This window comes from Ovis aries, chromosome 2, assembly GCF_016772045.2.
Source record: "Ovis aries strain OAR_USU_Benz2616 breed Rambouillet chromosome 2, ARS-UI_Ramb_v3.0, whole genome shotgun sequence".
Lineage (NCBI taxonomy): Eukaryota > Metazoa > Chordata > Mammalia > Artiodactyla > Bovidae > Ovis > Ovis aries.
In genome coordinates, this window is record NC_056055.1 from 52,415,000 (window position 1) to 52,428,023 (window position 13,024).

Sequence of the window (13,024 nt, forward strand, 5' to 3'; positions counted from 1 at the left end):
TGCTCAGAGACAGATACGCTAAGGGTTCCGCAGGGCTATTGTCGGGGAGTGAGGGACGGTTCCGACCCGCATCACGAGGGGCTTGGTGCTCTCCCTGTAGCGGCCTGGCCCCCACAAACCCCTAAGGCCCCGTACTCCGATGTACGTCTTGTCCTCTCCGCAGCACACACCCTCTGGTGCGGGTCTGGGTTGGAGCTGGGCACTTCCCAACACTCCCCTTCCCCGCGTGGCAGTCCCAGGGAGGCTTCTGCAGTCTCGCTCTGTCCCCTGTCCTCTTGTCCCTCGTTGCCTGTCAGATCAAGTCAAACCCCCCACTCCTGAAGTCTGGCGGCAGACCTGTCTCCTCAGCTTCCTAACTTCATCCCATGCTCCAGTCAAATTAGACTTATGAGGTCGGGGGTTGGGGGCCCTCACCGAGTGGCTTGCAGATTCTTAGTTCCCAGACCAGGGATCAAACCCAGCCCATGGCAGGGTCCAAACCGCAGATTCCCAACTACTGGACTGCGAGGGAATTATTCAAACTAAAAAAATTAAGATCATGGCATCCGGTCCTATTACTTCATGGCAAATAGATAGGGGAAAAGTGGAAATATTGGCAGATTTTATTTTCTTGGGCTCCAAAATCACTGCGGATGGTGACTGCAGCCATGAAATTAAAAGACGCTTGCTCCTTGGAGGAAAAGCTATGACAAACCTGCTGCTGCTGCTGCTGCTAAGTCGCTTCAGTTGTGTCCGACTCTGCAGGACCCCCGAGACGGCAGCCCACCAGACTCCCCCGTCCCTGGGATTCTCCAGGCAAGAACACTGGAGTGGGGTGCCATTTCCTTCTCCAGTGCATGAAAGTGAAAGTGAAGTTGCTCAGTTGTGTCCGACTCTTAGTGACCCCATGGACTGCAGCCCACCAAGCTCCTCTGTCCATGGGATTTTCAAGGCAAGAGTAATGGAGTGGGGTGCCATTGCCTTCTCCATGACAAACCTAGACAGCATATTAAAAAGAAGAGACATTATCTTACTGACAAAGGTCCGAGTAGCCAAAGCTATGGTTTTTCCAGTAGTCATGTATGGATGTGAGAGTTGGACTGTAAAGAAAGCTGAGCACCGAAGAATTGATGCTTTTGAACTGCGGTGTTGGAGGAGACTCTTGAGAGTCCCTTGGACTACAAGGAGATCCAACCAGTCCATCCTAAAGGTGATCAGTCCTGAGTGTTCATTGGAAGGACTGATGTTGAAGCTGAAATTCCAATACTTTGGCCACCTGATTCGAAAAGCTGACTCATTTGAAAAGACCCTGATGCTGGGAAAGATTGAAGGCAGGAGAAGAAGGGAATGACAGGATGAGATTGTTGGATGGCATCACAACTCAATGGACATGAGTTTGGGTAAACTACGGGAGTTAGTGATGAATAGGGAGGCCTGGCATGCTGCAGTCCATAGGGTCACAAAGAGATGGACACCATTGAGCGACTGAACTGAGCTGAATTGGACAGCAAGGAGATCCAACCAGCCAATCCTAAAGGAAATTAACCCTGAATTATCATTGGAAGGACTGATGCTGAAGCTGATATTCTAATACTTTGGCCAACTGATGCAAAGAGCTGACTCATTTGAAAAGACCCTGATGCTGGGAAAGACTGAGGGCAAGAGGAGAAGGGGGGACAGAAGATGAGATGGTTGAATGCCATCACCAACTCAACGGATATGAGTCTGCACAAACTCCAGGAGATGGTGAAGGACAGGAAAGCCTGGTGTGTTGCAGTCCATGGGGTGGCAAAGAATCGGACATAACTTAGTGGCTGAACAACAACAGACTTTCTGATATTCCCCAAACATGTTCAGAGATTCCTCACCTTCTTGCCTTCCTTGGGCTATTTGTTCAGTCTGGTCTGCTGGCCCATCTCTGCCCATTCAAATCCTATTCTTCCCTTAGGGTGTATGGGTCCCTTCAACTTCCACAGGTCCTGACCTCTTCTGGCCTTGGGGCAGTGGTCAGTACACACCTGGCACTAAAGAGACTTGGCTTCACTTATGGCCCCACCCCTGTGTGAGACAAGCAGGGAAATAAAGATGCAGCCTGGGTGAGATTCCCCAGAGTAACTCCTTATGGGGGAAGGGATTCAGTAAACCCTAACTGAAAGAAGCTAATTTTAAGATTTTTTAACTGGGCACTGAAGCAGACTGACTTGTTAATAAGGGTTGATTTTTTTTTTTTTTGGTGTCTGGTCTGCTTTGTCACTCTCAGAACACCTCATTTTTGACTGGACTCAGACTTGGAAGTAGAAGCTCTCAGGGAGGACAGCCTCCGTCTCTTGGCGATCTGCTCCTGCCGTTTTTCTTTGGCCTCCTTCATTCTCTTGGCCAAAAGTTTAGCATATTCTGCAGCCTCTTCTTTATTTTTCTTAGTACGCTGTTTCTTCGTTTGTGTTGCAGAACTCGGGGAGTCACGAGATGCTGAATCTTGGGTGCTTTAGTCCTAGGTTTCTTACCGTCTTTGTTTAGGGGCTTTCACACAACATACTGGCGGACATCATCTTCTTTAGAGAGATTGAAAAGTTTGCAGATTCTGCTAGCTCTTTTGGGACCCAGGCGACGAGGCACTGTAGTATCAGTGAGTCCAGGAATATCCTTCTCCCCTTTTTTCACGATGACCAAATTGAGAACACTCAGATTGGCATCCACAATGCAACCCCGCACAGATTTGCGCTTTCTCTCTCCAGTCCTCCTTGGTCTGTAACAGGAATGCCCCTTACTCAGAAGCAGACGAACTCGGCCATGGGTCAAGACACCCTGCTTCATGGGGAAACCCTGCTTGTCGTTCCCGCCACTAATTCAGACCACATAACCCTTCCATTCTTCACCCAGAGTCAGCAGCAACTTCTGTGGCCATACGCTTCTTGTAGAAGATACAAAGTTTTCGTTCATCGTCCACTTCAATGAGCTTGTGGCAGCCAGTGGCCGGGAAAGAGATGTTCAGCTTCATTGTGAAGCGGCTGACAGCCTCCGAGGCGCCACGATAAAGAGACCCCAAGGGTTGATTTTTAAGGAAGACTGGGCACTGTCCTCTTTACTTCCTCCCCTGTGCCAGGCAAATAAGACCATTTATATTTGATAACATTATTTTCAAATTTCTATGGAACAAATACAAAGGTTGACCAAATATTAGGCCCTAAAGTAAACCACAAGACATTCCCCAAAGTAGAAACTATCCAGTTAAATTTTCTGAACACAATGTAATAAAACTAAAATTTAACTAAAGATTAACTGATAATTTTTGAAATGAAAAAAGTCCCTCCCAGAGGACTGAAAGGCGAAGTCAAAGGAAGTGTTAAGAGATGAATGGCAATTAAGAATACTTGGTTAAGAGCCTGGGGCATGGCCTTGAAGTCACGTGGCCCATGTCCATGTTCCAGCTCTGCTGTCCACTGACTGGGATTCTCATCCAGGTGCTTGAAATGACAGTAATACCTAACTCAGAGTTTTTTTTTTTTTTTAATTAAATAAGATGATAACTAAAGCCTCCTTTAAACATCACTTATTTGTGTGTGGGTAATATTTCACAGTAACAGTTTAGATATGTAAAAAGGTCACTGTATAGATCTACCTCAAATTCCGCTGATGGTAGAAAACTTAAACTTGCAAATTGATGGAAACTGTCACATCTACTTTAGTCTCTTGGGGATAAATATTCAACCAATCCAGAATCTTTCTTGATCCCTTGCTACGCCTCTGGGTCAACTCTTCTAGACTCAGATTCTTGGGCAGGAGCACCTGTTTAGCTGAACTGGGGTCACATGACTTCCCACAAGCTTTCAGAAAGAGAACAGAGGAATGTCTGCCCTCCTTCAGCTTCCATAGTTAGATACAGGATCTTGTATACTCAAAGACCTCGCCACCTGCTGAGCAGCCAGAACCCAGAAGATATCTACCTTATCCTCCCTTCAACAAAAGGAAATTTTGTTTCTGTCCTAAATGTCTCCCCAGAATGTGCTGCACTCCATGATTTGGTCCTTCTTAGTGTTTAAAGTCTTTTATTATTATAAATTCTTCCCTAAACCATAATGTATTAAATACATTATATGTATTTAATACAATTATATGTATATTAAATACATATAATGCTTTAAGCCCTTCAGCCTTTGGGTCTTGATCTGCAGTTCTGGGGAATAAAAAATTCATTGTAATAGTTTGATGAGTAGAGATTATGGCAGCTAGAAAAGTGGAGGAAAGTAAAACCTTGGCAGAAAGTCTCATTTTATTGAGTTATGCTCTCTTTATTACTGTTGGTAGAAACTATATGGTAGGGGGGACTTCCCTGTTGGTCCAGTGGTCAAGACTTTGCCTTCCAATGCAAGGGGTATGGGTTTGAACCTTGGTTGGGGAGCTAGGACCTCCCATGCCTTGGGGTCAAAAAAGAAAACCCCCAAAACATAGGACGAAGCAATATTGTAACAAATTCAATAAAGATTTTAAAAATGGTTCACATAAAAAAAAAGATTAGAAAAAAGGAAATATATGGGATTGCCAGTTGTTTAAAAAGAGAAAATAAATAACGCTGGGCCAAAGCAGTTAGACAAGTTATAAAAAATAAAGAATCATAAAAAAATATTGAATTCGAATTAATGAATAAATGCTGATGTGTTTAGGGGTGAAATATATTAATGTTTGCAACTTACTTTGAAATGTATAAAGTATAAGATGGATGGTTAGATAGAAGAAGAGATGGTTAAATAGTGATAAAGCAATTAGCAAAATGTTCATTATAGAATCTGAACAGTGGTATATGGATTTTCACTTTTAAATTGTCTGCCAGTTTGAAATTTTCCATAATTAACTGAATAAAGAAATTAATATAGGTAAAACAGAAAAGCAGCAGAAGTGAAAAAATATATCCCAGAGCTGGAAGATAGATATCAAATAGATAAATTTCTACAAAATCAATAAAAAAAGTCTAAAAAGAGAAAATTCAAATATACTACATTAATAATAAAAAGAGGAGGTAACCTCTTTTTTAGAAAAACAGTATCGACTCTCCACTAGTAGATTTTCTGAATTGGGCAATTTTCTAGGGAAAAAAATATGTAAGTATTTAAGAAGAGAAAAAAATCAAAATGAACCAATATGGTCATTAAAAAATGAAACTATGACTGCTTACCCAAATAAGAGCTGGACCCAGATAAGCCTGCAGGTAAATTCTATCAAAGCTTTGAGAGACAGATGATTCTGGTACTAAAACTGGAAAATTCTGAAAGAGATGGGAATACCAGACCACCTAACCTGCCTCTTGAGAAATCTGTATGCAGGTCAGGGAGCAACAGTTAGAACTGGACATGGAACAACAGACTGGTTCCAAATAGGAAAGGGAGTACATCAAGGCTGTATATTGTCACCCTGCTTATTTAACTTATATGCAGAGTATATCATGAGAAATGCTGGACTGGAAGAAACACAAGCTGGAATCAAGATTGCCGGGAGAAATATCAATAACCTCAGATATGCAGATGACACCACCCTTATGGCAGAAAGTGAAAAGGAACCTAAAAGCCTCTTGATGAAAGTGAAAGATGAAAGTGAAAGAGGAGAGTGAAAAAGTTGGCTTAAAGCTCAATATTCAGAAAACGAAGATCATGGCATCTGGTCCCATCACTTCATGGGAAATAGATGGGGAAACAGTGTCAGACTTTATTTTTTGGGCTCCAAAATCACTACAGATGGTGACTGCAGCCATGAAATTAAAAGACGCTTACTCCTTGGAAGAAAAGTTATGACCAACCTAGATAGTATATTTGAAAGCAGAGACATTACTTTGCCGCCTAAGGTCTGTATAGTCAAGGCTATGGTTTTTTCTGTGGTCATGTATGGATGTGAGAGTTGGACTGTGAAGAAGGCTGAGCACCGAAGATTTGATGCTTTTGAACTGTGGTGTTGGAGAAGACTCTTGAGAGTCCCTTGGACTGCAAGGAGATCCAACCAGTCCATTCTGAAGGAGATCAACCCTGGGATTTCTTTGGAAGGAATGATGCTAAAGCTGAAGCTCCAGTACTTTGGCCACCTGATGAGAAGAGTTAACTCATTGGAAAAGACTCTGATGCTGGGAGGGATTGGGGGCAGGAGGAGAAGGTGACGAGCGAGGATGAGATGGTTGGATGGCATCACGGACTCGATGGAAGTGAGTCTGAGTGAATTCCAGGAGATGGTGATGGACAGGGAGGCCTGGCATGCTGCAATTCATGGGGTTGAAAAGAGTCGCACACAACTGAGCGACTGAAATGAACTGAATTGAACTGAACTGAAAGCACAGAAAACCTTCCCCTCTCATTTAATGAAGCTAAAATGATCCTCATTCCACAACCTGAAAAATATAGCAAATACAAAAATACATTATGAATATAAATATCAATGTCCTAAATAAAATGTCCGCAAAATGAATCTGGAAGCATATTATTAGAGTAAAATTTATTTCAAGGATATTAAGAAATATATTCATAATTTATAAGTCAAAGGAAAAATGTCATTTAAATGGATGCAGAAAATACCTTTGATACAACTCAATATCCACTAAGGAGATTAAAAAAAAAAGTTTTCCCTTAGCAGAATCAAGAGAAACCTCCAGGACAAATACTTAAAACATCATGCTTAATAGTAAAACAATGGGACACTGCCATTAAAATAAAGAACATAAGGTTTCTTGCTATCACCACTGTTATTCAACACTGTTTGGGGAATTCTAGCCCATGCTAGGGCAACAAAATGATGTAAGAGGTATAAATATTGGTAAAGGAAGAGTGAAGTTTTAATTATGGCTTCTCCCTAGAAAACACTAAGAAAATTCATTAAATTAATATAAAAACCTTCAAATGATAGCCAGATCCAAGAATAATATTTTTAAGAATCAGCTTTTTCACATGGCATCAATACCTAGTTAGAATGTTGTTGCTGAGTCACTAAGTTGTGTCCGATTCTTTGAGACCCCATGGACTGAAGCATACCAGGCTTCCTCGTCCTTTATCTCCGGGAGTTGCTCAAATTTACGTCCATTGAGTTGGTGATGTTATCTAACTATCTCATCCTCTGTTGCCCTCTTCTCATTTTGCCTTCAATCTTTCCCAGCATCAGGGTCTTTTCCAATGAGATGGCTCTTTGCATCAGGTGGCCAAAGTATTGAAGCTTCAGCTTCAGCATCAGTCTTTCCAATGAATATTCAGGGTTGATTTCCTTTGGGATTGACTAGTTTGATCCCCTTGCAGTCCAAAGGACTCTCAAGAGTCTTCTCCAGTACCACAATTTGAAAGCGTCAGTTCTTTGGGGCTCAGCCTTCTTTACGGTCTAAACCTCACATGACTACTAGAAAAACCATAGCTTTGACTAGATGGACCTTTGTTGGCCATGTGATGTCTCTGCTTTTTAATACACTGTCTAGGTTTTTCATAGTTTTCCTTCCAAGGAGTAAGAGTCTCTTAATTTTATGGCTGTAGCCACCATTCGCAGTGATTTTGGAGCCCAAGAAGAAAGAAAATCTGTCACTGCTTCCACTTTTCCCCCATCTATTTGTCATGAAGTAATGGGGCCAGATGCCATGATATTCATTATTTGAATGTTGAATTCAAAAAAGCCAACTTTTTCACTCTCCTCTTTCACCCTTAAGAGGCTTTTTAGCTCCTCTTCACTTTCTGCCATTAGAGTGGTATTGTCTACACATCTGAAGGTGCTGGTATTTTTCCTGGCAACCTTGATTCCAGCTTGTGAATCATCTAGTGCAGTTATTTCACATGATGGCATAGAAGTTAAATAAATAGGGTGATACATACAACCTTGTTGTACTCCTTTCCCAATTCTGAACCAGTTGTTCCATGCAAGGTTCTAATTGTTGCTTCTGATCCACATACAGGTTTCAGGAGACAGGCAAGGTGGTCTGGTAGTCTCATCTCTTTAAGAATTTTCCACAGTTTGCTGTGATCCACACAGTCAACGGCTTCTGCGTAGTCAGTGAAGCAGAAGCAGATATTTTTCTGGAATTCTCGTGCTTTCTCTGTGATCCAACAGATGTTGGCAATTTGATCTCTGGTTTCTCTGCCTTTTCTAAAACCAGCTTATACATCTGGAAATTCTCTGTTCATGTACTGCTGAAGCCTAGCTTGAAGATTTTGAGCATAACCTTACTAGAACATATCATGGGCAAAACCTTGATTAACAGCAGTAATAGCAACTTACTTTTTTTAAAGATTTTTTTTTTTTAATTTGGACTCATTTTTAAAGTCTTTATTGAATTTGTTGCCATATTGCTTCTGTTATGTTTTGGTTTTTTGGCCTCGAGGTATGTGGGATCTTAGCTTCCTGATCAGGAACTGAACCTGCACTCCCTGTGCTGGAAGGCGAAGTCTTAACCACTGGACTGTCGAGGAAGTCTTGACATCAACCCATTTTAAAAGTACCCAAGTATGGACTTGTTTCACTAGACACATGATCAAATTCATTTTATTACAAGGATTATGTCGCTTCTTTACATGTGACAGCCTTGTCTGCTTTAGGAAGAAAATGATACGTTGAAGAGGGTGCTTGCTCTTGGGCAGCTCCATGCTGACCGTGAAGGTGAGCTGGATCCTGAGCCAGATGACCTTTCCAGGTCATTCTTGGGGAGTTGGGCAGAGACTCTGGGAAATGTGGCATGAAGAATGGCCACGAGAGGAGGATGGAGAGGAACTGTGGAGACTGCACTCAGTGGGACCCTTCCAAAAGTTTAAACCAAGAGGCCTTGCCATCTTGGGGTGTGCTGGAAGGAGGGGGCAGATACTGTCACATCTCCCCTCCTCTTACAAGGTACGGCCCTGATCTGTTGTGCTGGTGTCTTCTTCTTCTCCACTTCCTTCCCTAAATCACTCTGTGCCCTGCGGGGAAGGTTGACTTGCATAGCTGCAACAGGACCCCTTGTCCTCTGGCTTCTGATGGGGTTCAGCAATGGGTGGACACTTGAGGGAGTGGGAGGAAATGCCTGCTCCATGCAGTAGTGCCCTTGGCTTCTGGAAACCACCTCACCACTTTGTGCCAGGGGTGTTAACAGCCCTGTGTTACAGCTCGTGCCCTGTACTCTTCCTGTGGTTTCTTACATACTGCTCACACCTTTGTAAATAGTTCCTTTATGAAGCCTTCCTCAAATTATCCTGATTTGGGTGGGCCACCTGTTTTCCTGCTGGGTCTTGACCAACATGAATGCCTCCATGACTCCTCCCTAAAACTGCGGCTCACATCTCCAGTCGAAGCCAGCGGGAGATCGTCCAGGGAAGACAGCCCTCAGGAGGGGGACCTGGAGAGGTTCTGGCTGAGCTGAGGCCTCTACCTGTGAACCATCAGGCAGGGAAGTGTCAATCAGCAGGCAACCTCCCCAGTATGAAACCAAGGTCCTGAGGTAACCACCGGTTGCCCACAAGCACAAGGAGAAAGGACCCTGACCCAATTGGATGCAGAGACGGTTCTAGAAAGATTCCACTCTCACTAGTAGGGGCAGGGGGCAGATGGTGCACTGACGGTTACTTTTTCCTGTGTATATTTCCAGGTTTTGGGGGAACACACTAAGTTATTTTTCACAATAAGAAAACAATAAATTTCATTTAGGAAAAATGAAAGAGTGGGTGGAGCTGGGGGCAGGGGTGTTAGGAAGCTTCCCCATGTGAAGGCTCCTGCCTTACCCTTGCCTTACCCTTACCAGCCTCACTTCCTGAGAACCTAACCTGACCTTGGACTTGGTATATGCTCTCTCTGCCTTTTGCTGTGGGCCAGTGAGAGAAGCAGGTGGAGGGTGCTGTGCAGACTGTCACACAAAGGGCAGGAGGGCTGTGTCCATTACTTTTATGATCCCTGTTGCTCCTTGGACCTGTCAGATCCCACCCAGGTGCCTGCCTTGTCAGTCTGATCTGACACTGAACCTAGTTCACTCGGGCCACCCACGGTGTCCACCTTCACAGAGCGCTCCTGCATGGCTGGCTCCACCCCCGAGGAGCACAAATCCTGCCCAGCTGCCTGGTGCCAGGGAAAGCCCAGACCTGGCCTCTGGCTTGGCTCTGACCTGACTTGCCGTGTGACCCTGGGCTTATATTGCTTTCCGGGCCCACTGCCCTCTGTGTACAAAATTAAAGTCTGCTGGACTGGGGAAAGGAATTCCCCTAGGAATGATTCTGCAGCTTTCCCTTTCCCTCATCTGGCAAAGCTCACAATGCAGCTGGGAGAAAGGGAGAGAGGACCAGGGCCTCTGGTCCCTTTGAGAAATACAGTGCCCTCTGTGGGAATGTGTGGGTTTGATTCCCACCAGCCAGGTCTAAAGGAAAACCATTCAATCAAATGAAAGAAAATAAAATGTCTTCTATGGATTTTGTGTGAAGGCCATCAGTGTTGCTGGCGGGTTTAACTTTCTTCCCAAGGTGCAGCTGAAACAGACCCAGGCTGAACCCTGAAGGAGGGGGCAAGTTCTAGGGAAAGCTGGCACCCAGCCTGGCTCAATTAATGTTTCCTCAGTAGAGTCCAGGATGTTCACAGGACAGAGGAAGGGAGCATGAGATAACGAGATCAGTGGGTGACCTTGAAGGTCTCTCCAGTCACTGAAGTTGGGTGGCCACGGTTCTATGCCTAGGAACTATGCCAGGCAGTATAGCTGGGAGGGCAAGGCCAACAGCTCTGGGTGCCATTCCAGCCTGGCAGCCTAGGCTCCAAACCTGACCTGCCTTGTGCTTCCCCTCACCACCCATTTCCAAGTCATTAACGCCACTATACTACCACTGGGACAGACCCAGTGCTAATGAAGCCCTGCACAGCCTTCTGTCTGCTCCTTATTGGATTTTCTCTCCCACTCCTCGCACTTCCCATGGCACACTGCCTTGGTCAACTAGGTGACCTACATCTGTTTTGCATAGGCTAACCACAGCTGAGGGCAAGACTACTCACCTCTTGGTTGACAAACTTTCTTACTAGAAATGAATGTTCCAGAGTTTGTACTGAAGACACCCTAATGTCTGTGACTAATGCCACTAGTGACATCATGACAAGCTCACAGACTCTGAGATGTGAGCCTTGCATATGTTTGTGGCAACAAGACCATCCCTTCCAAACACCCTGTTCTTGAGCAAACATTTAGTCTAGGCTGGAGGAGGTGAACAGGCCTTTGCATTGGATATGGGATGGAAGTTTTAAAATAACCAGGTCAGAGGCCTGAAGAATGAAGTAGGGCTGTTTACGTAACTGGAAGAAAGCATTAAAGTTATGAAATCAGACAGTTGCTGTTATGGGGTTTCACTACCTTGTTAGTGAACTAGCTGCAGTTCATGGGATCACAACGAGTTGGATACGACTTAGCAACTGAACAATCACCTAGTTAGAAACACCTATCACAGCTGGAGGTAGTTAAACAAAATTTTTCATATCTATACCCTAACAAGTTAAGACTGCCAAAAACTGACTTTATCTTAAGGTGAACGCTGTTGGCGGCCTTGGCCGACTTACTCTTGCCCTCCCGCACCTCAGATTGGTTGGGGCAGCAGTGTGTTTGCCCCTGACTAGCCAACCAACTACGGCCATCCTGCTCCCCTCGGCCAACTGTCTAGTGTTGGCCAATACTACCCAGTCCTGGGCAAGGAGATACACGGGACAACTGTTGAGGGATTTCTGAGAATCATTTTTTTTATTCATAAGATATGATGGCAGCAAAGAAGGTACCATGACTCTAGTGCCCTTTCTTCTTCCTCAGAATGCTGTGCTTGAAGCTGGGCTTGTCGCCACCACCAGGAGACCATGATGGAACTGCGATCTCTTTACCATGGACATCCAACGAGCAATTGGTGGCATGAATGACACACATTTGCTGTCCCTGGTTTACAGTAAATGATGACTTACGAGAGACCAACAATTTAGTGTCACCCTGTGACAATCGAGCCTTAAGCCTGGATCCTCTGTCCTGGAGCCCTTGGGAAGACCCCTGACAGAGCTGGTTGTGGAGTGAGGACTCCAGGAGATAAGAAGAATCTTTCCCAAGTTCGCCTGCTTCTTTTTGCCCTGATTAAAAATGTTTACATTCATCACAGTCTCTCCTCTTCATTGCCATTTTTGCTCTGAAGATGATTTACTTTATTACCAGTCACTATGGATAACTCCCTTGTTTAATAGGTCTCTCATACAAAGCACCCTGTTGGCTGTCCCTGGGCTCTGGTGGCTGATGGTTTCACAGTTCCAGGTGCGCGCCTGGCCCGAGGGTGAGGCACTGTTGTGTGCTCCCAGACTGAAATGGTCTGGGGACTAATGGCCAGTTAGAGAGACACATACTCCCCAGAGGACACATCTAGCAGCAGCCTTCTCCTAGGAACTGAGTCATTTCCTGTGAGAAATCCATTCTGTCTGGTTTAAGTGGGGCTGAAGCTCCCCTGACTTTCCACCTCTGCCAGAGGTGGGCATGTGACCCAGGCCAGGCCTATGACCCTGTTAGGGTCCACTCCTGCCCAATTACTTCCTGTAGGCTGGACAGGAGGTTATTTCCTCTGTTTCCCTAATGTCTTATTAGTTTAATTACCCATGGCCTTAAGGGAGCCTCTGAACCTTTCTCTGGAGTCCACTTTTCATGCAGTTATCTCATCTGCTAAGTTGCCCACCTCCCACAGAACCACTTTCTCCAGACTTCCAGATCCTCCCTGCCTCTAGCCCCTGGAAGAATTACAGAAGGGCAGAGCCCACATTTCTCTCTTTTGCCTGTGCCCCGTCTCCCGCAGAGCCTCTACTAGCCTGATACCCTTGGGCAGAGCCAACCAGTAGGAGCTCTGTCCTGCTCTGAGGCTGGGCAGCCACTGACAGCCGGTCCCCAAGGCAGCCTGGCTGTGCTCATCACAGCCACTGGCTAGTGAGGAGTGCCATCTCCTGAACTGACTGGACCTGGGCTTATTTTGCCTATGACTACCTATGGTCAGAGTTCTCAAGACTGTGATTCTGTCCTTGGGGCAGGACCAACCTTTAGATCTTTTCCTCCCTTAATATTCCCCCCTCCATCAAACCCAAGCAC

At 44.9% G+C, this 13,024-nt stretch overlaps 1 pseudogene; it reads right to left on the reverse strand.

Annotated features, from left to right (window-relative positions):
- Positions 1 to 2,205: 2,205 nt before the first annotated feature.
- On the reverse strand, positions 2,206 to 3,018 carry LOC101111253 (small ribosomal subunit protein eS6-like; annotated as a pseudogene).
- Positions 3,019 to 13,024: the final 10,006 nt, after the last annotated feature.